A 26681-nucleotide genomic window follows, 5' to 3' on the forward strand; every position below is an offset into this window, starting at 1 on the left:
CTCATGAGCTTTGTGTACTCCCATTTTCCTTTCCACATGTACATCCACACTGATCCTTGACAGAACCCTTTCCCTAGAGACCCCCCGGGGTTTCTCTTTACCCCCTAAAAGAGGCCAAGGCATCGTTATTACTATCATATCTACAGGGGATGATATGGCTGGAAGAAAACATTTTGTTTAAATTATTCATTAGCTAGTGGCTGTACTCACAATGTCCCTGGTGTTCTCCAGACACTCAAAAAGGATGCAGTGAAGGAGTCCCTGCCTAAAGAAAGGTAGTTAGGGCTTCGAGATTAAGGAGAACACAGGAGATTTTGAAGTATGAACTGGTTCATTTCCCTCTGTCAGCAAAACACACAAGAATTTTATGACCATCAAGTGGAAAGCAAAGAGGCTTTGCGCCTACAGTCAGGGTCATTGTGCCACTCATGAAGTATTGCATGAAGAGAAGGAAAGTGTTTACGGGAAAGCTGACAAACCAGCGGGCGACGCTAGGAATGAATGCTCGTAAAGCTGAGGGATGGAGAGGCGACACGAAACTCCAGCATGGCTGGTCAGGGAGGGGTGGCTGCAGGTGCCATTGGTGGTGAGGCCATGGCTGAGCATGAGTCACGCCAGCACACCAGCTGTGGGGATGAATAGCTGGGCGTAGGCAGGTGCCAGGGAAATCCCGCAGAGCCACCATGGAGGCTAGCGGGAAGGCAGGCCAGCACCTGCGCTGCCTCGCGGGAGCCTCAGGGTCCGAGGGGACAGGGTTGGGGCAGGCAGATGCTGTTCCGCCATTGAGCGGCGGGCACAAGCACCCCGTTTTACATGCTCCTGCCCCTGTAAAACCTGTCAAAGCGTGTGCCCGGGGATGGGGCAGGGACAGCACAGGGCCTGGGACAGGGGGAAGCTCAGGGGAAGGAACTGGGGCTTAAACAATCTTTGACTTCCAAGGTTTGCTGCAGCCAGAGAGCTGCCACCTACTCTGTGCCTTTCTTTATGGGGTGATGGTTAATTAAGACAAAGATAACCCAAAACCTGACCCTTTATGTAACTGCATTGGTAAAAAAAAAAAAAAGGAAAATACCCAACCTCTCCCAGAACAACCACGAGCCAGCCCCAAGCAAGGCGCGTCCCCAAAACAGCCCCCTCAACAACAGCTCTGGTGCGGGCGGGCGCAGGCCGCGGGGTCGGGCTGCCCAAGGGGCGCCGGGGCCTGTCCTGCCCGTACCGGCCGGGACGGCCGCGGGGAGTCCCGGGGCGGGCGGCAGGCCGGGGCCCCCTGTGAGGCAACACCGGTGCGGAGGGACGGCCGGCGGGCCCGGCCCGGCCGTCCCAGCTGCCGCCACCGCCTCCTCCTCCCCCTCCCGCCGGCGCAGCCCCCGCCCCCGGCCTGCCCCTGTGGCGCTGACGTCCCGGGCGGCCGGGCCGGGCCGGGCCGTGCCGGGTGGCGGCGCAGAGCAGCGCAGTAGCGGCGGCGGCAGGGCTGGCAGCCGGGCGCGGCGGCAGCGGCAGGTAAGGACGCGGCGCCGAGCCGCGCAGCAGGCCCCGGGCCCACTCGCCCTCCCCTGCCGCCGCCGCTCCGCGTCCTCCCCCCGCCCGGCGGGGGGGCGCCGGCCCCCTGGCCTGGCTGCGGCGCGCTGCCCCATCGCCTCCCGCCCGGCCCCGGGGCGGCGCGGCCCGGCCCGCCGGCAGGTGCGATCGGCTCCGCGGCGAGGCGTTCGCTAGAGGCTTCGTCGGGAGGAGTGGGGCTTTGCGGGGGCAGGCGTCCTCTGGTAGCAAACGTGGGCTGTAGCGGCGGTTCCTTCTTTAAGGGGCGCTCGCTCGGGGCTGGGGGCGAGCGCTGCGGGGAGAGGACGGGGACGGGGCGGCGAAGGAGGGAGGGGGCGGCTGTTGCACCCGGTAGCTCTCACCTTACGCGCCTCGGTAACGAAGGAAACATATTACCGCCGACGTCGCGGCACAGGATGCGTCCTGGCGCCGGCCCCGGGGTCTGCGGGCGCGGGGAGGCCGGTTGCTCCGGGGGAGAGACCCGCGGCGCGGGCGCGGGCCGGGAGAGCCCCTGCGCGGGGTGAGCGCTGCCCGCCAGCCCGCCTCGGGGTGCGTGTGCTGTACCCAGACCTTCCCGGATAGGCACAATTACAGTCTAAAGTGATTTTTATTCACTTCCTTAAATGAACTGTCATGGGAATTTCTTTCCTGCGGTTTTTTTTTTTAGTATCATCCTCTGTAAAATGCCACCCATGCTGAGCTCCATTACAGCTGAGCTCCGCTCCTTGTTTCAAAAACATTTCCGTGCTAGTAGGATTGTCCTTCTCACGGAAAAGAAATTTTTTACAGCCTCGACCATCCGAACACAGCATGACCGGTAGTGCAATTGAAATACATCTTCTCTTGGCGTGTTTCTCATTGAAGTACTTTTGCAGGCTGTGTTTTTGGAGAGCAGCGTGCGTAAGCGTGATGTGCTACCAAAAACTGATACCCAATTCCTGTAACTTGCATTCATTACTGAATAGGAAAACTTAAAAAGGTTCATCCCCTTAATGAGCCATCACTTGAATACAACTTGAAATGCAGCATATTTATACTTGTTGCTTGTCTGACAGAGCCCTCAGCTTCCTAATTAGTAAATCCTGATGCCACCAGAAGCCCATAAGATTGAGATAGCTAAATTAATAGATTATAGGTTGCATAAAAGGATGGTTGTTACCTGTTATTTCATCTAAATATTGCTGATTGTCAGCCCTTTTTTATAAAGGTGGAGAGAAGTAGTGTGTCGTGACTTTCTTGCTCTCGGAAGGAAAAAGACCTTTGAGGCCATCTGATTTCTTACAGTTCAGTTGGCATCGCTGGGCTGCGGAGCCGCCTATGAACTGGGTTTGCAGCCATCGGAGTACAAAGGTTGGCCACAGGTTTGAGTCTGCCTTCTGTTGCAAATGTGACAAATTAACAGAGGGTAGGGATGAACTCCAAAGTTAAATGTCATCTGCATTTTTTCTTTTCAAGATAGAGGGGAATGCTAGGAAAAAAATGCCTAATAAGAATAGAAATGATTTAATGATTGAAATTATCCTTGTGCAAATTTAAAAGTGTAAGTAAATGTGTTCTTGCAGTATTTGCTTAAATATCATAAAGCTGTGCTAATGTACAGGTTAACTATGAAGTGTACGGTTTATAAAATAACTGCAAAAAAAAGGTCTGAGTTGATTGTTGAGGTGGGAGACTAAATACCGAAATTGTCAGAGCAGAAGTTAGAAACCTTTGCGATGTTGTTTTTACTAACATAGAAATTAGGATTTAACTTGATTGTATTTTTAGTGGATGTGTTTTTAATGTGTATAAGTTAATAAATATTTAGTGACGGTACAGTTATGCCTTTGAGTGTGAAACTATAAAGCCAGCAGAGTGAAAATAAAGGCAGTAAAGTTTGCTGCGAGGCTTAATAGCTTTTTGAATTAAAACCATGTCAGTATTAGGTTGCAGAAATTGTAAGTAAGTTGAACTAATTTCTCCATCCTGAGTGGGCATTGATGTATAATCTGCGCTAAGTACTGCGTCCTTCAGGATCTGGGATCACCATGCGCCCTTGTTTTGATACTGGGTCAGTGTTTTGACCCATTAATCATAATGTTCTCACTAGGAAGGTGAAGTAGCACACTTCCTTGTGCCTCGTCTGTGGGGGTGGAGAAGGTTTTGTGACCCAGTCTAACCTTCATATTCTCTTGGTATTTGATAATGCTGGTATGAGGAAAACTTTAAGGTTTTAGAAAATTTGACGGACTTGTGAGTGATGTGGTAAAGGTGAGTAGGGACTAACTTTTTATTGTTACTTTCAGTCCAAAATGTGGAAGTGTGAGATTAAGCTGACAAGTTCAAAACAAACAAAAGGGATGTGTTTTGTTTTTGACCCAATGTGTAGTTAGTTAAGCTTTGGAAATCCTTCCTGAAGCATGTGGATATTGAAAGTTTACAGGGACTTAAAAAGCAATTGGACAAATTAATGGAAGAAAAATGCACTAAGGCTGACTTGTACAGAATACCTCCTGTAGCTCGGGGAGTCACTGAGCTGCACATGGAGCCTGGGAGAATATACTGGAAAAGTGCTGTCAAGTATTTATCAGATTTTATATTCATTTCAGACATTGACTACTGCAGGTGGCATACTGGAGACAACAGACCTGCCGTCTGACCTGGTAGGCCTGCTCTTAGGAAAATTATTTATTAATCTGAAGTATTTGAGAACAGCTGAGCCAAAGGGACCAGGTCTAGAGCTAGCAACTCTGGGTGATTATTCTCACAGAGTGATTATGAGTCGTCATCAAACTGGGAAGTCAGCTTGCAATGCTGGGGGCAGTTCTGGCACCTATGTACTTTGGTGTTGTCATTGATGTCTTTGATCAACAGAATTATCACAGAAGTCTGAAGGAGATCGAGTAGGGGTTTCAGGCCTTATTTTTGATGCTCTGTTTTGCAGGACAAGAGGTTTTTGATAAATTCGATGGCTGTATTCAAGTACAAGATAGAATTTTCAGGAAGGACATCCCATAATGCAGATAGGTAAAGTCAACTTGGCAGCAGCGCCATGGAAGCAGATCTGAGGGTTTATGGGGGATCACAATAAGCAGCAGGACGCAGTACTGTTGAAGTTAAATGATAAACTTTTCGTACTAGTAAAGCTAGTTAACAGAATAACATGTTCAGTTTTGGCCACAGCCCTTTAAGTAAGCTAAAAGCAAACATCTCAATCTGGCAGAAATGGTCATCAAGGCTTAGGAAGGATTTAGAAAGCATCATCTACAGAGACCACATGTGTTTGGAAAAGTGTGGTCTACAAAGGCTAGACAAGCTCAGTTCTAGCAGAAAGAGGATAAGAGGAGGGGACAAGAAGAAGCTACAGTCTTAAAATTAGTGAGAAGTGGTCTTTGTCCTTCTGTCAGGGACTGTATTGAAAAAGATGAAACTAGTTTGCACCAAAGATTTCATGTAGTTCATAAAATCTGTTATGCTTTGGGGAAAACTGGAACAAGCTGAGGTTGTGCAGTCTCCTTTTTGTGAAGGTTTTTGAAAGTCAAATAGGACTTGTGTTAAGGATATATTAAAGGCTTTCCTCATGACTGTTTTACTTGTTTTCACACAGGGGGTTGAACTTGATGATTTCTTCAGGTGCTGTCTGTATTCTCACCTGAGTTTATGTGGAAAAAGTAACTTTAGTGTTCAAAAGAAATGCAATTTCTGTGATAAAGACGTAGAATCTTTCAATTATTGCTAGTCATCTGATGTTACAGCTTGCTGTGTTTGGTTTTAAAATAGTTAGTGTTGAGGCAAACTATTGCATTCGACAGCAAAATGTTGTGGTTTAGGAGTGTAGCCCGTAATCCCATAGGAAATGTAAGTGTAGGATCATACTGTGATTTTAAACCAGGAAAATCAGAGGGATAAAACCTGAGGTATTAATCATCTACTGTAGTATATACTGTATGTGGCTTCTTAACCTATTTCCAAATGTTACAGCATCTTCTGTTCTGAAACACTTTTAAAGAACTGTCAGCCTATTTTAAAAAAAGAAATCAGACTTGTTAAGTAGTGTATGTTTCTGTAAGTACCCTCATTTTGAATCTGTTTTTTAAAGTATGCATGGGCAGGTAAAAATGACCTACCATTTTAACATAGCATGCCATCTATTTAGGTTTTTGCTTTGCTGTTACTTGGAATGACTGTATTACATTTGTAGTAAATACTGGTGACTGAGACTTATGTTTCTGAAGTGTTGATAAGACACTATAATGATATAAAGAACACATGGAAAAAATACAGTTTTTGAACTGAAGTCTGTGGATTAAGCCTTCCCCCTCCCCTCCAACCCCCAATATCAGTTTTGCAAAGCTAAATGTGAAGTATCAGCAGCCCTCATGGTTTTTCCTAAGGTTTTGATGGCAAGAAAAAGACAGATAAATCCGTGGGTTCTTTAACCTCTGGCAGAATGACTTCTGTAAGTAATGACCATACGTATTTAATAGTATGTATTTTATTGGAAAGAGCATGCTAAGTCTGTCTTTCAATAAGCGCCTGTCTTAGAATACCAATTTTAAAAAAATTGATTTAGTCAAAGCGAGTTCTTGCTTTTTCTTTTGTTGAACAGCATGCAGAAATGGAGCAGAGGGCGATGGGCTGGGGAGGGCTGGTCGGTCCTGCCCTGCCGTTGTGCCGCGTGCCACAGCTCAAAGGCAAAGCCTGTTGCCGCCCATGGACCGCTTAGCATGGCCTTGTGAAGGTGGTTTGGGAGCCCCCGCTGCATGCTAACTTTTTCCGGGTGAAAAAGGAGCAAGTTGCAGTCAGGTGGCTTTTACCCTCGAGACACGGTGCTGGCTGCAGCTCCTGTAGGCATGCTGGAGCTCTGCGAGCTAAAGTGCAGCTACTGTCAGTAGTATGGCATGCACAAATGCTTGGCTAGCATGGGATGGTATCTCTGCTGCCATGATTACACTGCAGGTCATATCCAGAGGTTATGCGACTCGTGAAGCGCTTCTGTCAAGCCAGGGGTCTTTCCTGCTCAGCTGAATGCTTCCCCTTGCTCTGCAAGGGGGTGGATAAAGGGCAGTTCATGCTTGCTTCAGGGAATAAGAGAAGGATGAGGCACCTGGAGTTAAACCTAATTTTCCGTACGTGCAGCTCACAGTGCTGCTGCTCCTGTGTTCACCTGGCCACAGCGGTAAAGGCAGAACGGGGCCAGTCTCCAAACTGGGATCCAGCCCTAGCAGTGCCGAACGGAGCTGTCGTGAGTGCTGCTAGAGCTGGCGTGGCTGCATCTGTACGTGCATCTTTCAGGGCCCGGCCTGCTCTCAGAAAAATCAATAGAGAAATTCCCAGACTCTTCAGCTGGAAGTCTGAGTGAACCCTGGATTTGTAAATAATCAACAAAAGGCCTTTTTCGACTTCAAATAAAAGAAAACTTATCTTTGCCTTTTGAAGCAACCTGCCTTGGATGAGCTTGCTGAATTTATTTTGCAAAGGTAGTTAAATGGACAATTAAATTAGCAGTATTATTTACATATTAGATGATTCTTAGTTTCTTGAACAAATTTGTTTTCTTTGTAATGAACAATGTTTAGCAGAATGATTTGCAATTTGGGGAAAAAAACGAGAAGCATGGAATGTAACAAAGTCAGTGGTTCACAAAAATCTCTCTGATATCAGCAAGATCTGTGTCTATATTGGTAGCAACAGCTTCCTGAATTATTTCTAAGTGTTTTTATGGACCCTTCAGGTCTGATTTGAAGTCATGTGACTGTTGTTATGTTTTGTATTTTCAGCAAGTCCAGCTCATTATTTGTATGGTCCAGAACTCCATCCCTCACATCTACCATACTCCTTTTGTTACGGTGACACTCGGCAAGGTTTTGGTCATCTCAGGTTCGTTCTTAGTGCCCTGGATCCAAAGTAACCTGACTAAAAGGTGATACTGTAATAGCCACATTGCAGACGAAGCTGCCCGTGGGAGGGCAGCGTGTCCTTCTCCAGTCCTCTGGCATGACCCGTGAGCGAGGCTGTGCCTGCGGTGGGGTGAGGACACCACCTTCTGTGTTCCCATCCGCGCTTGGCTCTTTCCTGATTTATTCAAGTGCAGCCCATCACACCCGCTCTATAGTGGTGCAGGTGATAACAATAAAAATATTTCATTAAATCCTCCGTGGCAAAGATTGGCTCTTTTGCTGCGTCTTCCCTTTTCTCAGCTGGGTGAGCACTGCGTGTGGACATGCTGAACCCGCTCACTGTGGTGCTCCGCTTGTTTGAGGGGAGGCACTGGAGAGTTTGGGAGGGGGATGCTCTGTAGCTGCTCTGCTGGTTCGAGGTTTAACGGTGTGCGGTAACCTCTGGTGCTGTTGGCCCTGCTTATGTACTGCAGAATTTCCAGGACAAGGATCAAAGCGTTCAGGAACAAAGAGGCTGACAAATATTTTTAATAACTTAAATTTTAATGATTCTCTAGGGTTACAGTTTTGTGAGTAGTTCGGCTGATGTAATTGCCTCCTGGCCCCCCGAAAGGAGGAAGTCTTCCCACAGCTGTGCCCCCCCTCCATTCCTTTCCCAGCAGTGCTGATGGTCATTGGGCTCTTCCACACAGCAGTGCAAACTGATGGCTCTGCAGAAAGCAACAAACTCATCGCCTTTCTCTTCCCCGACTCCGTGTTACAGAGGGATGTCATGAGTTTCGGAGCCCATGCAACGGTGCAGCAGGAGCATGTATCAAGGAGCAGAAATGAGGCGAGGCAGGTGAAGGTTTTACCCCTCTTGGGGTGGTAAGCTGCTACCGGTTCAGCTCTCATGAAACTACAGCATTTTTTGCAGTCTTTTAAACCTGTGTAACCCTTCATTGCCTCTATGAAAAGGTACACAAACGCCTCCAGTGGCCCTGTTGCAAAGGGAAATGCAGACATAAAGACCGAACATAGGGAATTTCAAAGTCATAGCAATAGGACTGGAAAGGATTTTAAAAGATCACAGACTTCAGAGGGCCCTTAAATAACATGGAATCTTATTACTGTATAAAGATAAGAACACTTGGTTTTAGTACATGTGGTGATTTTCGGGGTGGGGAGGAATTTCTTTTGTGTCTTTTTTTCTTACCTGGGTTCCTTTACGGAGATAGGGAAACTAATGAGATAAATCATTGTGTCATTTTATGGACTAATAAGTTGTTATTTTTGCAGTGTTTGCTGGTTGCTTTAAAGCTTTTGCTGTGTTTGTGCAACAAGCCTTTTTGGCAGGGCTTGGGTACATGAATGGCATTCTGCAGCGTATTCTGCAGCATATTTCTGCTCTAGTGCAAGGAGGGTTATTTATGTGGATGCTACAGGATGCATGTTTCTCCTTCCCTCATACTTGTTGGCTTGCCTTCAATGAGTGTGTTGCCAGGCCCATTTTCTCCTCTTTACATTTTCTTCCAAAAATAGACCCTCAAGTTGTGTATTCATTTGTGGGAATATATGTGCCTGTTGCATCATCACTTAGTTGTCCTTATTTGCTCTTTGCTGGGATCAAGCTATTTCTTGGAGACTTTAATGGTTTTTATAGATTTCGGTAACTGATATTCCATGGTTAAGAGCATTGCTTCAAATTTCTAAGCTTTCAGGAGAAAGAAGAGAAGTGGGCTTGTCTGTCATAGTTGTGTTGAATCAGAACGGTTGGGAACAGGGCATTTGACTGCAAGTGTACAGAAGAAACAAGTTTCAGAGACTGTGCGATGATGTTTGACTTTAATTGTCAACCCATTAGAGTACTCTTGCATCTTCTCAAGCATCTGAAATTAGTCATGGTCAGACACTCAATGTCAGGTTATATGGACCTTGAGATAGTGTTTTGTTCACCGCATGAATGTCTTAAAATAATTTTTTTCTTCAGGTGTTTGGAGATACATTATGGGCTTTTGAAAAGTAACATATCTTAGTATTTTTTAGATCATTTATACAAGAGCAAATTTTAAGCTTTGGTTAGGGGAAGGATGCTTTTTCAAATACATTTTGTATTTGAAATACATTTCAAATACATACAAATACATCATATTCTGATGGTAATCTGAAACAAATTTTAGATCTTGTTTTATGTTTTGCTTTTGAAATTCTACATCCTTTCAAAGAAAAAGATTATTTCTCACTAACCTAGGGAGAGGAATCTTAGACATGAAGTTTCTTAGCCTGTTATCATGGTGTACGAGTCATGTCTTGCTCAAAAGGTCAACACCCACAGAACATGGTTTTTGCAGTGCAGTGGGCTAAGTAGCTGCTTTTCTTGGGGCTGTAACAGTCTTTCCTATTGTAAATGAAAATACAGTCTTTCCATGATATGGGATCTGATGCTATGGGTATTTCTGTGTTACATGCTAAATTATGATTATAGAGCTTCACCACCAAAGCAGCAATGATAAATATAAATAATATGTTTATGATATACTCTTGCAGACTATTTTCTTTAAATTTAAATCCTTACAGCCTTTCCCAATTTTTCATGCATATATGTATTTTGAAAATATTATATCAGATTTCTTTTAACTTGGAACTGAAAGTACTTTTTTTTAACAAGTGTTGGAGGTCAGCTTTTTTATTTCTGTTGATACGGGGTTGTGTGTCTGTTCATGTAGCCTAGCAGGGGTTTTAAGATATTGAGCTGATTCATAGACTTTTTTTTAAATTGCCCTTTGCAACTTCTGTTGCAAACCCTTCTGTTACGGTCCTGGATCAGTTACTGAGCTTTGTAGAAGGAGAATTTTTTGTATCCCTTTAAAAAATCCAGTTCTATTATTTCCTGATTTTTTTTTTTAATTTTTTTAGGAAAAATTGGGAATTCATGTGAGTAACAAGTACTGACTGCTTGAGTGCATCAGATGGAAGTGGAAATTTGTATGGTTTCAAAGAAAACTGGCTATTTGAGATGAGTTGTTTTCTGTATTAATCCCGGTTTCTCTATGAATCCCCGTGGGAGGGAAGAGGGCGGACAAAGGCCACTTTATGCTGCTGGCATGTTTGGTGAGTGACTCTGCTGCTTTAGCCCTAGGGAGGAGGTAGAAGCAGGGGAGGGGGAAACTAGCAGGAGGAAGAGTAGTTTGAGGTGAGCTCCTTCTTGAGGAACACGTGAAGGCTGGAGGACGATGCCTAGGTGGGAAAGGCTGAGGAGCTGAGAGGACCAGAGGGACGCCAGCAGATTTAAGTGGCAACACTTGAAGATAATAATGGAAGAAAAATGCTGGTTTGACTGCTTGAAGGCAAAACAGGTTAGCATCAGGGGTTGCCCTTCCTACCATGCCTGGGCTGGACTTTAAAGCAATGTTTTCCTCCTCAACTGGAAGATGCTGTCTGATCCCCATACGTGCCCAGGCACTGACCCCGGGTGCGCCTACCGTGGGTGTAAGAAGGCCGTGAGGTCTCGCAATTTGGGCTAAGTATTTCACCCCAAGACAGGTAAAGGTTTTGGAGTGACATCTGAAGGTGTGCTGCGGTGTGGTTAGTTGTAATTAATGAAAGCTAATTGGTTCATGTTTTCCTAGGACTCGTCACATTCTCTCTAGCAGCCTCTCTTATTTCCATCGGTCACCTTGTTGGAAATTGCCAAGGAGTTTTGAGAGGATCCAGGTAAGACAGGAGCCTTCTCAAAAAGGATGTTACTTCCTCCACTGCACCTACATTATGGAGAAATTTTAACAGGCAAGATACAGCTGTGCATGAGGCTCATGTGGCTTTGTTTTGTTTAGTTTGATCAGCTGCTCCATTTTAAATTCATGGCCTAACTTTGTGATGAATATTTTATAGGCAGGCAAACCCACAAAACTCTAACCAGTAGTCTCCAGTCTGACAATGGAGTAAGCACATCTGTGTGAAAAAAACAGGATGTTTTTCAAGTATTTAATTTTACTTTTTTCAGGTCTTTGCTTAAGGAAAAGCTGTGTAATATGCTTGAAGATACAGGAGTACCAAGTTGAATATGAAATAGAAGCCACATTTGCAGGAAAAACAATTTTATGTTGTGAGGAATTAGCCTAGTGATGTTAGCAAGCTTTTAAACAAAATTTGGTGGTTGGTGTGGGGGGCTGTTTATTTTTGAAGCTCATGTCTTAGCAGTCTGCAAGTTACTACTGTTGAAAAAGAAGGGTGGCTTTTTCCTTTTTTCTGCAACATCACCACTTCCCTTAAGTATCTCCTACAAGTGTTTGGACTATGCTGAACTTTTAATACAAGCTAAAAGTTTGTACTAGTACCTAGGGAAGTTAGAAAAACTAAAGCGCCTTCTCTGTTATTGTGCCTTTGTCAAGGTCTTCACATGTATTCCAATACTAACAAGAAGAAAAGGTAGAAGAATGAAGGTTTTTGAAAGATCTTCCTGTAGCTGAGGGAGGATTTCCCCTTTTTCGGGTACCAGGGCTCTCCTCCAGGGGCCCCTACCCAGCTGGGATGGAAATGGCTTGGTATGGAGCTTGGGTGCTTCAAGCTATAGTGAGTCATGCATGAGATGCAGATCTTGGTTTGGTGATAGCTGATACACCTCTTTGCACTGTTGAATGTAATGGCAGTCAAATTTAGACCCAGATGCATGTGATAGCGTTCATTTGGAGTTCACCAGAGCACAAAACATAATGTATACTCTCCAGTATGTGTAATTACCACGTCACCTGGATTTGCTTCCCAGGTTGCATTTTGTCTTGCCCATCGTTCATCTGCCTGGATCACTCTGAGATCCAGGCTGCAGCAGAGGTCTGGTCTGAATCCTTGGGCTTAAAGTGCAGGTATTTGTGCGTGGCTTCACACGGTGGCTCCCTCTGAATCAAACTTCTGTTTTCAGGATCAGCTGCTGCCCTTAAAGAAGCCCTGTGTAAGTGCTATTCCCAGGACACCTGGCTTTTCTGCCCTTTTTTTTTCCCCCCCCTTTTTTCTTTTACTTTGCTACTTCCAGGATATCCTGCCTTTTGTGTTTCACAGCTTGCTGGAAATGAGAATGATTTGCATAACGTCAGTCCTGCAAATGAGCATGCAGCTTCACATGTGCTTCGTGGACTGCATATACCAAGATAAATTGCAGATGGAGTTTGTACAATAGAGCAAGTAAAACTCGCTGCATCAGTATGGTTTTTCAAGGATGAAAGAGATGCTGGTTTTTGTTTTGCTTGGCAGCCAGGCTTGGTGTCTAGTGAGAAGGGTAGTGGAGACACACAAGGCAGAACGTCTGGTGGAAGCAGAATTTAAGGATTGGAAAGAGAGTTTTAATCAAAATGTATATTTTTCTCTACTCTGCCTTCCCTTGTTGAGGATGACCAATGTCATACCAGTAAGCACTGGATTGGGAATGGCTGTAATTACTTGGAAGCTGTCAACCTACTATTACCCCTGCTCGTTAGCCTGAGGTTGGGAGAGTGACGTAGAGGACACATTTGCTGTGGGGAACACTCCTCTCACAGCAGGCTTTGCTCACGTGTGCCCAGCACAGCCTGGGAAGCCCTGCAGTGCAACATGCTTCTCCCCATCTGAATCAGCAGGAAGGAGTATTTTTTGTTGTTGTAGACTACTGTGGCTTGCTGCTCTGCTGGGGACTCCTTTGGCTACTCACAGTGGTCCTTCCGCCAGATGATATCGCACTGATCTTGTTCTGGGTCAGCAGAAGCACCTTGTCACCATGCCAAGAGCATCCTAGCAAAGAAACCCCTATGCTTTTTGCTGCCCACAGTACGTGTGGATTCACTAAATTCCTAGACCAAAGCAGCAATCTGTTTTTCTGTTTTGGGAAGAATGGAAGTGGGGGGGATACTGCTGCGTTGAGCTGGAGTTCTGCTTTAGAAGCTAATTTTAGCTGTAGCTTAATGTGTAAGGGGGAGGCAGTTTAGAGTAGAAGGGCTTGAGAAGGGAAGTAAGTACCAGAGGTACAAAATTATTAATGCTGGTGTTGACCAGGGTGGTGTAGGCAGAAGCAGCCACGTGATGTAAGGAAAGCATGATCTGGAACGGTGGCTTTGTGGAGCTGCAGACACGCTGAACGAAGGATGCTGAGAAGACGTGGTTCACCTTCAGGAGGAGCCTTGCTGGCCAGCTGAGCTCAGAGGCACAGCACGGTGCAGGACCAGCACAGCCCCCCTGCCAGGATGGGGAGCTCCTGGTGTTCCCCAAAACCAAAAGCAGTCCAGAGCATTTCAAGGAGCTTTTCTTATTTCGAATGGCATCAACTGTGATTTTCTAGGATGTGGCCCTTTCTGCTGGCACATTTTCCCTTAAATATCTTCAGTGATCCTGCCATTTCTGTGGTTTTTGACTTGCTGATAACTGACAGTTTTAACAACAGATGTGAGTTTCTCTTTAGAAAGCAAAGAGAAACTTTAGAGTTTCTCTTTAGAGAGGAAAAAAAACGTTCTGAGGCTGGGAGAAGAGATAAACTATGGGATACCTAGAGAAAAGGGGGAAGCTGAATGCCAAAGATGAAAATCATTCACTACAGTCAATGCCCATCTTTTATTGCACTGCTACAATAGAAGGACAGGTCAGGCGAAAAATTAATCCTCTGTCCTATACCTCCCTTCCCTTATGTTTTTCAGTATAGAACTCGTTCAAGAGACTTGCAGCAGTAAAAGCTTACAGGAGGGCTGCCGTAGTTACTAGAGCACTTCCTGAGTGGCTCAGGATTCGTCTCCAAAGCCGCACCTGGTTTATTAGGGTTTCCTATGCTGTTATTACAGGACACACTCTGTATACGTTTCCAGAATGATGTCAAAACCTTCCTTATCAGAGGAGGATCATCACACAGCACAAGGTGCTGGATGCGTGAAGAAATTAGTTAAATTACAGCTTCCAGTAAAACTTGAGTGAGTTTTATAGAGTAGAAGCTGAAAAACCAAATACTTTTTGAATAACCTTTGAAATATACTTGTGCTTCTCTGTTGTGTGCTTAAACTTGAATGTCAGCAAATTTTGCTAACTCATCACTTCTAAAAAAATATATATATTTTTTATCTCTTAACAGACCAGATGCAGTGGTATTTTTCTTTTAGCAAAATTAGATTTATATCCTTCACAGGTCATAACACTGGGAGGTTAGCCAGCATGGCTCACCCTTGTCTGTGAGAGGAGTATAGGAAACGGCTGTTGCTGCTTGTGCAGGCATTTGAGAAGGCATTTGATTAATTTATTGTTTTCCTTGTTGTTCCCAAGTTACTGGAGTTATTCAAGAAGCCTGTATATTTTCTTTACGTTTGTCAGGGTAAACCATTATAGCTATAGAGTTCTTTTTATTAGTTACCCAAATAAAGCAGAAACTGTGGAAGATGTGAATTTCCTTTTAACAGAGCATTAGAGCACTGAAATGCAGTGTCAGGTTGATGGTTAATATTAGTAATTTTCTTTCTGTTTAGTAAGAACAAATATTGGCTGCTTTTGTTTTTTGGGGGATCCTGTCTCCAGGTTTAAATATAGTCTTCTGAATGATAGTCTAGTGCTTCTTTTAAATATCCTCTATTTTTTAATAGAAATAATAAGATAATTCTTCAGACCTTGTGTCCTTCAGTCACTAAAAGGAAACATGTATGTCCCTGTAATTGAAGACAGGTATGCTGTTGTGGAGGGTGGAATGTGAGTCTTCCTAAAGAGAGGTGGAGTCTCCAATAACACGGTGTGACAGGGTACTGATTCATCTGTTGATGCATTTTGCAAAATGGGTCTGTGGATTGGGTTTTTTTAGTTCAGTGGCTTATGAGTTGTATCAGTGGACTGCTTTGTACTACCATCTTACTCTTTTTGAACTCAATTATTCTTGAGTTCTTGCCTCAAGACTTCATATAGGTCTCTAGAAGGTCAATGAACCACATGTATTTATTGTGTTCTCCGTCTCAGCATGAAACAAAGAAACTGGGCTTTTCTGGATTCCTGAGGAAGTGCCTGACTCGAATTAAGCCTCGGAGGTAGTCAGATTTATCTCTATTCTACACATGACTTTTTTCTTACATTGTGTTTTGAATCTCTTCTAAGATGACCTTAGATCTCTAATCATATGATGTTGTAAGACAACTATACTCACAAACTTTTAGTTTTCTAGTTCCCACGAATCATTCAAAACAACTCTTATCTGAGGAAGATTTTTACTCCAAAGAGGAAGTACAGGAAATCTATGAGGAGTTTGGTATGAACATGCCCTCCCACCCCACCCCACCCTTCCAAAAGGGTGATCAGATCCTTCAACAGTCTGAAGAAATATCCATCATGAGAAGAGATTTGAAATATTTCTGTTCACAAGGAGGAGTTTGCATTGGTCATATCTGACTGTCATGTAGAATTTCCTGATCACTGCAATTTTAAGCTCCTATGGAGCTCAAATTTTGTATGAATATACAAGGAAGATATATTGACTATGTACATCTACAATAAAGAATATTTTTGCTGCAATGTAGGAAGTGCTGAAGACCTCCAGACTGGAGTCCCAAATAGAGTGCTTCAGTGAACTTAAGCTGGAGCGTTGTAGACCAGAAGTCCAGAAAGCTGAAGAGGATGCTTTGTAAAGCCCTGTGCAAGGGAATCGTTGGGTTCTTTTCTTGTAGGTCCCTTGACGGTAAGTTCCACAAGATCCCACAGTCTTTCCTTCAATAGCAGCACAGCCTCTTCTGCATGTTTGATCAGTCAGTTTGGTTTAGAATTGTATTTTTCATCCTATAAAACTAGTAGCATGTTAGTTTTCCCACAAAAAAATCAGGGACTGTTTTGTGTTTTACTGTTTGGCAGTTAGCAGTGAGGGTCTTGCTTGTAATCACAAATGCATTCATTAAATATTTCTGTCATCAGGACTTTGTGTGGCCTTTTGGAACCGTTTCCTAGACCTTTTGATTTACAATGTTGACATTTCTGAGTACTTGCAATATCTGCAAATGCTGAAACCAGCCAGGAATTGACTCTCAAGTGTTTCTGGCAGAAGGCACTAGCACTTATCTTCGTCTGTGTCTGTGTATGTGCTGAAAAATAAATAAAAAAGGCAGCTGCTTTGCAGACTGGGTGTGATGTCTTGCAAATCAGACTGAGAAATATTGAACTAGGAACTATAGAAAATATTGAAATATTTGAAATGTTGAACTGTAGAAATATTGAACTAGGAACTATAGAACTACTGAACTATTGAAGAAAAAAAAAAGTAGCCCTAATTTAAAATCTGTGTTATTGGTTAAAAGTAATTCTACAGAAGTTGTTCAAAATGATTGATTGCCTCTGTGTTCAAAATACTGCCTGTTTCTAGTTTGTGTGGCCTCTGTTTCCAGTGATTGTGTATTACAGCTTTTTCTGCTAGATTGAAGAATTCTGTAGTTGGTTTTCCACATAAATATTGTACATATTTAACCTATGATTACGTGATCCTCATCCTTTTCTGTTTGGCAAAGGGTTTAAGACTTCAAGGAATTTCTGTGTGTCTGGTACTGAGCATGTACAGGAAAGTTGTAAAGATGTGCAAGAAGAAAATGTTTTACCTTGGTCTTGGAAGAACAAGGGGATGTGTCTTCAAGCTTAGAAATTAGTAATAATGTATTTTTAAACTATTCAGTTAGATTGGGCTAGAATTGGAGGAAGGCTTTAAAGGTGCCACTCTTGATCACAGAAGGTGTTTCAATTAAAAGAAAAAAGTGTAAGAAGATTTAAGTATCTTTGAAGCACGCTTGAGAATTATTTCACATTATCCTCTTCTCTAATTGATTAACTGGATAATAGGTTTAAATGTGCCAAATAACAAAACCCATGGATTTTATAGCAACTGATCTGAATTGATCTAATTAAGTTTGGTTTTTCCTCTTGTGTCACCCGGGTGAATCCTAATGATGTATAGCAGGTTGAATTAAATTGGGTTGTGCCTGTTTCTTGGGAATTAGAAATTTCTTTAAGAATGTTAATTAAATAAGTGGAAATGGCTGTTCAGTGCATTTCTGCTCCAGCTACACCTGGTCCTTCTCACTCATTTAGGCAATTCCATTTGATTGCCTGCCTTGATTGTCTCAATATTGAGCTTATCAACTGCACTTTGTATGTGTAGACGTGTAGCTGATACATGGTTTGAACGTGTCATGTCAGCTGTGATGTCAGTTTTGCTCACTGCCTTGTAAAAATAATTTAATCTTTTTGATTTCTGGACCCCCTAAAATTTCTTCTGGGCACCTGGATTCTGTCAGAAATTTCACATCTGTGCAGTCTTTGGAATATTTTTTCTTAATCCCTTTTTGGGAGCTGCCAAACCAGCAGTTAAAAATAACTGTTCTAAAAGAGTGTTACTTAAATCCTTATGGTCATATTGGTCAAATCTCTGTGATCCACATGAAATGCCCTACTTTTTACAGTTGGGAAACATGACATAAACCATCCTTGACATCATATAGCTCAAAGAAATGCCAGTAGTCAATTCCAGAAGCTCGCACATCTGAACTCAAGCTGAGTCCAGGTAATTCAGGCCATGCTTGTACGTATTTTGAGATTTTTTGCAAAATGTTACAGGTAACATCAGCTGGGGGAGATGAGAAAACCTGCTGACTTTTCAGAAATACTGAACAAAATCTTCAAAGCTATGGAAAAACCATTAGGTTTAGAAAGGTCTGAGTTTTTAACCTGAATAATTAAGAAAATACCCTTAATTAATGTTTCAGATATTCTTTGTATCTCTGCATCTAGTATTTTGCTTTTAGTAAAGGGAAACTTTTATGTCTAAGAGGATTTTATATTAAAAATGAATAAAGTTAGTCTGCTTGAACTTTGAATTACAAGCGGACTCATTTTTGTGCCTTAGGAAAGGCAGACATTTGCTCTGTATTCATTCTTTTCAACTGCATCCTTCACACCTTTGCATGTATTTTCAGAGATGTGGAGAGCCAATGTAACAGCTTGCTGTTGCCTCAAGGAGGAGTTTCTGCTCTCATCTCCTCCTTCTCACGGCTATATGTTCTACTTCTACCTTATGCTGGCAGTGGAGCTCACCCATCTTCTTTTTGAACTGGGAGGAATTATTTAAGTAGATTAAACCATGCATTTTGGCAGAGATATTTTTCTGCAGGCGCCGGGCCTGGTAGTGCCTGAGTGGGGAGGAGGGGACCGAGCAAAGGGAAAAGCGACTTTTGTCCTTGGGGCAGTGAGCTGTTAAATTACCTCACCTGCTTTTTTGGGGGTGTTTTTTTTGGAAGGTCTTCTCCAAGTCACAAAATGTTCTGGATGCTTCTTGATGGTTTCCTAGCTGATTGTGAGTGGAGCTTTATGTAGTGAGTAAGGGGGCTGAGTTGTCCTGGCAGAGGGGAGAGAGGATTTTACTTGGGTTTTTTTGGTGGAGGTATCTGTGGTTTGCGGGGAAGAGTAACATTGCACTGATCTTGTGTTTTGGAACTTTAAATTTGTGTGTGCGAGCCTTGTACGGTCTCCTCGAGGGTATTTTTAGTAATGTCTTTCAGTGTGTTTTTGAAACAATTTGCATTTACATTTTATATATTGCCCATAAATGAAAGGAAAGTTTACTTTTTATAATGTGATATTGGAACAGGAGCAGAAATTTTGATGCATGATTAGATCTGCACAATTGCAAATGTTAGCTGCGCTTTTGGCTTAAAGCTAATTCAAATCTCTCTTGTCCGACAAGCAGTGGGAAGATTAATCTCCTCCAGAGAGAGGAATCCATACCCCAGTTTTAGACAAAACATGATGATTAAAGTTATTTGTAGGTTGAATAAGCACAAGCCTTTGTTCGGGAGAGCTGAACAGGGTTATGTCGAAACATGCAGGAACAGGAGTTACTCACATTCCTGTTGCTGCTGCTTCCCGGTTTCCAGTCCGCAGCATCGTCTGACGGGGAGCCAGTGGTAAGTTACCAGCTGAGCATATAAGCGATATTTTACTTTGAGACCTGTTATCTGATGAGATGAAAATATCTTCGGGTGTCCTCCCACAGCCGGGGCGAGGGCTGCTTGTCGGGTGCTTGCTGGAGCGCAGTGCCCGTGGGCGGGCTGGGGAGAGCTGCCTGGTGGTGGCTCACAGGCTGGGGGCTGCTAGGTCGTCTTGGGACAATTTAGAGGGAACTAAAGATAATTCTACTCAAGCTTTGTTTTTAGAGAGCAAGATCACTACAATTATATAAGCTCTGAAGGGGGAAACTCGGTTTAGCTGGTATTTGAACTCTTGTTTTCTAAAAGAAGCATACATTTAAAGTATTGAATTTTGGAGGCCTGAGGCAAAATTTTTGTGTTGTAGTAGCAATAGTCTGTCCTTGGGGAGGGAAGAAGGAAGAATAACTTAGCTTATGTTATTTAAAAAAAAAAAAATTATGAGAAACTGTCTTTGCATTGCTTTAAGGCCTTTTTTGCTGGTTAAGTAATGCTGTATGATTGGTAGCTGTATGTTATAAGATCACTAATGCTCAGTATTTAAAAAAAAAAAAAGCTTAGATTAAAACGGTGATAAAGTTGAAGATAAAATGCAGGTAAAAAAGGGGAAGAAATGCCCTAACCTGGCCCATGACTGTGTTAGAGGAACAGTCTGCAATTTCTGTCTTTTCCTGTGCCAGGAACCATCAGCAGCTGGATGAAGAGTGAGTAGAGGTGTGTCTCCGTTGGTGTTTTAGTTCACCTTAGGAGCTTGCTGTTGTGGTGAACCTCCTGGTTGTCTGCGCTTACTGCGCTGCAGGTCCAGGCACCAAACCAGATCCCATTTGGATGAAACCAGAGTGGATGGTGCTCCTTAGAAAAACACCCGATGCTCTCCAGCTGTGAATTCATATTCAGTCCAGGGACCCAGGCTAGTGCCATTTGGTACTGACTAGATTTAGTAAAACCCTCAAAACGCCTGTAGTATGGGCACTGGCCCCTCAGTGCTGCTGTTTCATTGTACAATTCTGCTCCTGTCGTACTGTGTTACTTGCTAACATAGATGTATCCATTGAGTTTAAAACTTGTTTTTTGGATTTATGTCAGGACAAGTAATGACTTGAAAAAATTCTGTAAATATGCTCTACACTTCTGAAATTTGTCCTTTTATTGATATAATGGATATTATTAAAATCTCTACAATTAGCAAAAAAAGAAAAACACACAAAAACCCCACCAAATCAGAAGTATCTAAAAGCAACCATTCAGGGCTTCTATATGACTTCTCTGGTCTTGCTCTAAAATGTGTGCAATTTAATTCAGAATATTGCAGGAAAGGCTGTAAAGCAACAAAATAGAGGAAAGGTGTCACTTAGATTTGAAAATATCAATGTTTTCATGTTTCATTTTGTTCCTGACATTAAAATTAATGTAATGTGATCCTAGCCCCACTGTAATGTTAAATTCTGGGATAATTGTTAAAGAAATGAAAATGAAATGGAAACTAGATATTCATGTAATTAAAGGAGGAGAAGGGAAAAGTGGTTGTGATGAGTTTCCTAACCTCTGGAGGTGTGCTTTTTGTGTAAAATGTTTCACATAGTCTGAAATGAAGGTGCAAGTGCCATCGATAAATGCTCTCATCTTTGAGCTGTCGAGTCCAATTGGGAAGTAGCAGTGGCAGCATGACAGTACTCATTTTCCCAGGAATTTTGTTCCAGCTGTAATTGTTCAGGAAGTTTTGAATTTAAAAACACCTGAGCCACATTTTGCAGCTGAATTTACAACCTGACTAAAAGCTTTCCTTGTCTCCACTTTCAGCCTCCTTGCCAAAATAAATAGGCTGTTCTTAGCATGTGACCATGGTGGTTTGTCCTCTGCATGAGCTTCTGTACAAAATTTGTAATTACATTTAAGGGTTGGTCCTGGTAGCCGTGATTCTGCATGTGTTATTTTCAGTTTACTTTCATATCGGATTTATTGAAACTGCGTGTGCCTGTGGTTGCTATGCTTTAGTACAATTCCCAGGCTCAGGGATGGCCCTCTTGCATGTGAAGAGATAGTGCATTCACTGTATCGCCTGCACCACGGGACTTGCGATTGAAAGCCTTAAAGCTACCCCAGATTTCTTCGGAAAGATGGATTTGGCCAAGCCTGGTCTGTTGTACAGGTTTTGTAACACTTGGAGAGAAAATTCATAACGATTTTTGTGGTAATGCTGGTTGGTAATTTTTAGTCATTGTTGACTTTATCAGAATCTTTTGAGCAGGGATATACTTTCTTGCAGCATTTCTGTTAAATTAATAAATAACATTTTATACTTGGCGGGGGTGGTGAGTAGTGTTCAGATGATGTATTTGAGGTTTTAAAGAGTCAGTAAAATACAGCTGGACTTTGATCTCAATCTTCTGCCTTAGGTCTTCTAACCATTTTCTGAACAAGAAGTGAGCGTGACGTTCTTGAGCTGCGTTTCTTATAACTCGTGGTCTGTAAAAGTATGGAGCTGTGGGAGCTGCATCAGTTACTTGCTGCAGCTCCCTAAGACACTGACCCAGCACTAAGAAAAAGAGCCTGTCTGGCAGGAGTACATTTATCTTAGGCTGTGGCAAAATCTGAGCAAAGATTAGCTGTGATCCAGAGTCCATATTCTGCTTGGCCTCGTACCTAGGTTTAGGGAAGCCCAGGACTTTCTCAAACCTTGCATAGAGTTAGTGTCCTACCAAAAATGAGAGAGTTGAGCTCAGTGAGGATGTGGTTAATGTGGAAATTGTTATGGCCTGCAGTTTTCCCTGCTGCCGAGATCCTGTTGGTGCTAATGGTAGATTTTGTCTGATTTGTTGCTGTTCAGATGCCTAGTCTTTGCAGCACTTTGCCTTCTGTCAAAATACAAACTCTTCTGGAATAGTACAAGAATTAAAGGTTATTTTAGAATCATAGAAAGGTTTGGGTTGGAAGGGTCCTTTAAAGATCATCTAGTCCAACCCGTCTGCCGTGGGCAGGGACATCTTTCACTAGATCAGGATGCTCCAAATCCCACCCAGCCCTGACCATGAACACTTCCAGGGATGGGACATCCATGACTTCTCTGGGCAACCTGTTCCAGTGTCTCACCACCCGCATGGTAAAAAATATCTTCTTTGTAGCCAATCTAAATCTGCCCTCCTTCAGTTTAAAACCATTGCCCCTTGTCCTGTCACTAATGGCCTGGGTTAAAAGTTTGTCTCCATCTTTCTTACAAGCCCCCTTTAATTATTGAAAGGCTGCAATAAGGTCTCCCTGGAGCCTTCTCTTCTCCAGGCTGAACAACCCCAACTCTCTCAGCCTGTCTTCACAGGAGAAGTGTTCCAGCCCTCTGATAATTTTTGTGGATTTTATTCTTAAAGCATATGTTCCAGATCTTTTTTTGAGATTGACATAGTGTAGATTATTTCTTTGCAGTTACTATCTCTTGCTAAAATTACTATTTGTATGTTCTTGCCTCATAATAAGGGGCCCATTATGCTCCTATCCCCAAGAAAATCGATGGATTTACTGACAAAACATGTTCTGTGTCACTTTCTCTGGATAGCTCTGGATACTTCTGTCCTTTGCTGTTGATTAATGTCTTAAATGTCTCTCATGCTCTTTTATGTTAAGAGAAAGCTTTCAATCTCATCCCTCAGAATTACTTTATCAGTAACATTGGTGAACTCGACAAAAGATTTTTCTGTCCTTTTTTTTTTTTTTTAGACACAATTGAGTAGATTTGGACAAGAATCTTGCTTTTTTAGTTACCTGTTTCTGAAGTGGAAGTTTCTCCTGAGTTCATTATGATCTGTAGAGGATTGTCTGTGTTTCAGCCCATCGCCTGTAAATTACACCCGTACTTTTTGTAGGAATTACAAGCTGATATGAAGAGATGAAAAAGGAGGTGGCACCTGACAATGTAAGCATTTCTAGGAGCTAATTCTGTCTCTTAAAGAATTAAGGTTTCTGTGCAGAGAGGGATGACAGTAAACAGTTCCTAGATTGTACCCGTTAATCTGCAGATGCTGATTGTCATTAGTTTCTAGTATTTTCTCCTTTAATAAAGGGGCCAAATCAAAGTTGGTACTATTTGGAAACCTCTGATGTACTTACTATTTGTTATTCTGGTAGTCAGACAGAAAGTACAATTGTCTTTTTCCCAGTCCAACCTCTCTGCAGTGGCCTGAGGTCAAGCATCTGAGGTTTCCTGCAGACGCTCCCAGCAGCCTTTGATGCTGCCATCCGCAGTGCTTAGTTTATTTGATTTGACTTGGATCCTGGCTGAGTATATAATCTTATTTTTCTAAAATACCAGTTCCATTTTCACTCTGATAGGTACTGGGAAGTGGTGTTTGGCAAAGTTTTCTTATTGCTGGACTTTAAAAATGAATTGTCATTCAAATGTGTGTCTCTCTTCTGTTATTTATACACATATGTATTTATCAAACTGATAAAACTCTATGCAGGTTGCTTTCTTGCTTATTGTTATTTACTTATTTACTTAGTTTTGCTTTATTACGCTGCAGTGAGAGGGTTGCTGAAGTCGAAACTCGACCAGACGAATGGGTTCGGGGAAGGGGCTGGAGTTGTGAATTGGCTACCCCCTGGGAGTCCCTCGAGTAATTCTAAGGCATTCAGGAGAGCAGCCGGGGAGAACAAAGTTACTGATAGGCTTAAGGTTACGATTCAACTCTTGACTTTCTGTGTTGGAATTGTAGGGTTGCCTGAACTTCAGGGGCTGAACATGACTCATCTAAAAGTACTAAATGTATGGTATTGTCACTGGTTAGTGTAGGCTTTCTTCTTCAAACATTTTTCTGAAAAATTAGTTAAGTTGTGGGGAGTTCTTGAATTGCTGGTGAATTACCAAAAATTCAGAAGTACTCAAAAGGGTTTTTTTGTTGCTGTTGGGTTTTTTTTCTCCCCTTTTTTTTCCCCCCTTAAATTCGTGGTTAGGAATATGCCTCTGATTTTCTTGTGAGGGGATTAACTCTGTTGGGTTTATCTGTGTTCATATGAGTTAGAATAAATTATTGGGATTCAGTCCACATTGGCCTCTTTCTGAATCAGCTTGGCAAAAGCTGATGTAAAATGCAGTATATGCTTGCTTTAAGTGGTACGAGCCCCTGCTGGTTACACCAAGATGTGCTTTTAGCTGACATTTATAATGGTCTACAGAGGATTAAAATTCTGGTGTCCCTATTACTTATCATATGCAGCTTATGCAGCTCATATCAGATTATGGAAGCTGGTGACCAGATATTTACATATCAAACCAATAGTTATGATGAGTGATAGCATTTCCTTTGAGTATTTGGGAATCAAAGGAAGGACTTTCTTACCTTACTGGTTTTTTTTTTCATTTGTGTAATCTGATTTTCTACTTTTTATGCTGGAGCTGAGGTCCCTTGTGTTTGCCAGACTTCGGGCCGATTGATAGCTTTTGTTTTGCCTTGTACACAGAGCTCAAAGAGAAACCAGTGGGCGCGTGGTCTTAGAATAAACACATCAGTTCTTGTATTAGGTCACCTGAAGATGAGCAATAGCTTGGCAGCAGGGTGTGTTGGGTGGGGAAACAGGGCACTCTAATTTGACAGTAGGAGAGTATGAGATGTAGAAGGTGAATGGGTGGGGAAGGCTGGAAAATGACACAATAGGAGGAGAATTTAAATTGGCCTGGAGAGAGACATCCTCGTTCTTCCAGAAGCATTTGTTCTTTCTGATGTTTACAGTTGGAAAACGTGGCACACAAGGGTGTAAACAAATACACCGTTAAAGTGCTAGCTAAAGGGGTTTGAAGTTACCTGCCCTTGTTGAGCCTCTTTGCTGAATATGATTTAAGCTAGCGTGCTTGAGCACTGCTGCCAGTGGTCACACCGTGTGGTCTCTCAGCTATAGGGGTAGTTAACTCCAGAGTTCACCTTCTTAGCTTGAACTACTCCAGCTAGATCTGCAAGAGAGCGTGTGTGTCTGGCCCTCTGTGTTCTTCATCATGAGATGGCTTAAGACACCTTTGATTTTGCTTTGATGCCTTTATCTGTTTGCTGAGTTCTGCCTTGTACTTCCTTTCTTCCCCTCTTGCTGCTCGCTGGTTTCACTAGGGCTGACTTGCACAGTCTGAAAGCACTCAGTTGGTTTCAACAACCTCTTCCAGACTTTGTCTCTTAGCCATATTGGTTTTCTTCTGTTTTTCTGGTCCTCTTCTGTTTAGTAATGCTTCTGAAGTAGTGTCCAGACCATAACTGAGGAGTTCTTTCTTTAATTTTAACTTCAGCTTTTTTTTTTTTTTGTGGTCTTGCTGAAATTTGACATTGTATTTTGCTACTTTTCCTCTTTCTGCTTGTTGCTCTTACTGGCTTAGGTATTGCTGTTGGTCGAAAATGCTTGTGCAGATCCCCTTGGCATACTTATTCCTTGGTTTGTTAGGCAGCTCCGCTCAGGTTATTGTAATTAACAAGAATTGGGACAGAAACCTCTCTATTTTGTTAGTAGGAACTAAAATAGGAACAATGTTCTTGAGAGAACAGTAGCTTAAAAAGCTGGCGGAAGAGCAGGAATCACAGAGGAAATCATCAGACCATGTTGATCCTAATATGAATCAAGTTTAACTTCCCAATGTCATAGGCAAAAGACCACAACCTCTGTGGTTAGGGTTTTACAAGCTTAGAGTTGTACAAAATTCAGCTTAGCCTTGTATAACATCAATTGCAGTTGGACAAATAGTGGCTAAAGAGAATTGGTACTAAAGTTTGACAGAATTTTTTAACTAGCTAGAATTTTATTAAGAAATTAAGTGGAACGATGTTGCTGCAAATAAGAGCTGTTTCAGCCTAACTTTCCTGGTATCGAGGCAGGTTTTTTTGTTTGTTTTGTTCTCATTTTGAATTGGTACTGCAGTAGGATGCTACTGCATAAGCCACATCTCGACAGATCCAGTCAGTACTTGCCATGGGGAGTGCAGGTGGGCACAGTGCCTATGGGGGACACAGTGACATCAGGTGCCACAAAGATCTTTGGTGCTCATTGGGTCTGGTGAGGGATGCATTTCCAAAAACCAGTAAGCCCGGTTGGGCAGAGCCCCCTGGAAAGCTTTCCCCACAGGCACCTGCTCCTGCAGCCCCCGTTGTTGGCAGATGGGAAAACTTTCCACTGAGCTTTTGCCGCTAGTGGTTTTGGTTAGGCTTAGTAGAAGTGAGATGTTGCTTTTTGGTAGACTTGAAATTCTTGAAGCTAGAACTACTGTTACATTTGTATAGGGGCCCCAAACGAAACTTTACATAAAATGATGGGTTTTTCTTCTAAAGATCTAAGCAAATGCTTCCATACTACAGCTTGCTGAGAGCTAAGTCTATTGACATTG

The 26681-nt window shown here is 42.7% G+C and overlaps 1 protein-coding gene across 1 annotated transcript in view; it reads left to right on the forward strand.

Annotated features, from left to right (window-relative positions):
* The first annotated feature begins 1377 nt into the window (after positions 1–1377).
* The window catches only part of MYO6 (myosin VI), a 116681-nt gene continuing 91377 nt past the window's right edge, over positions 1378–26681 (forward strand). The window contains exon 1 of the mRNA XM_072855326.1: positions 1378–1500. The gene's annotated coding sequence lies outside the window, so the exon portion shown is untranslated. The remainder of the gene's footprint in view (positions 1501–26681) is intronic.

Source organism: Ciconia boyciana, chromosome 3, assembly GCF_034638445.1.
Source record: "Ciconia boyciana chromosome 3, ASM3463844v1, whole genome shotgun sequence".
Classification (NCBI taxonomy): domain Eukaryota; kingdom Metazoa; phylum Chordata; class Aves; order Ciconiiformes; family Ciconiidae; genus Ciconia; species Ciconia boyciana.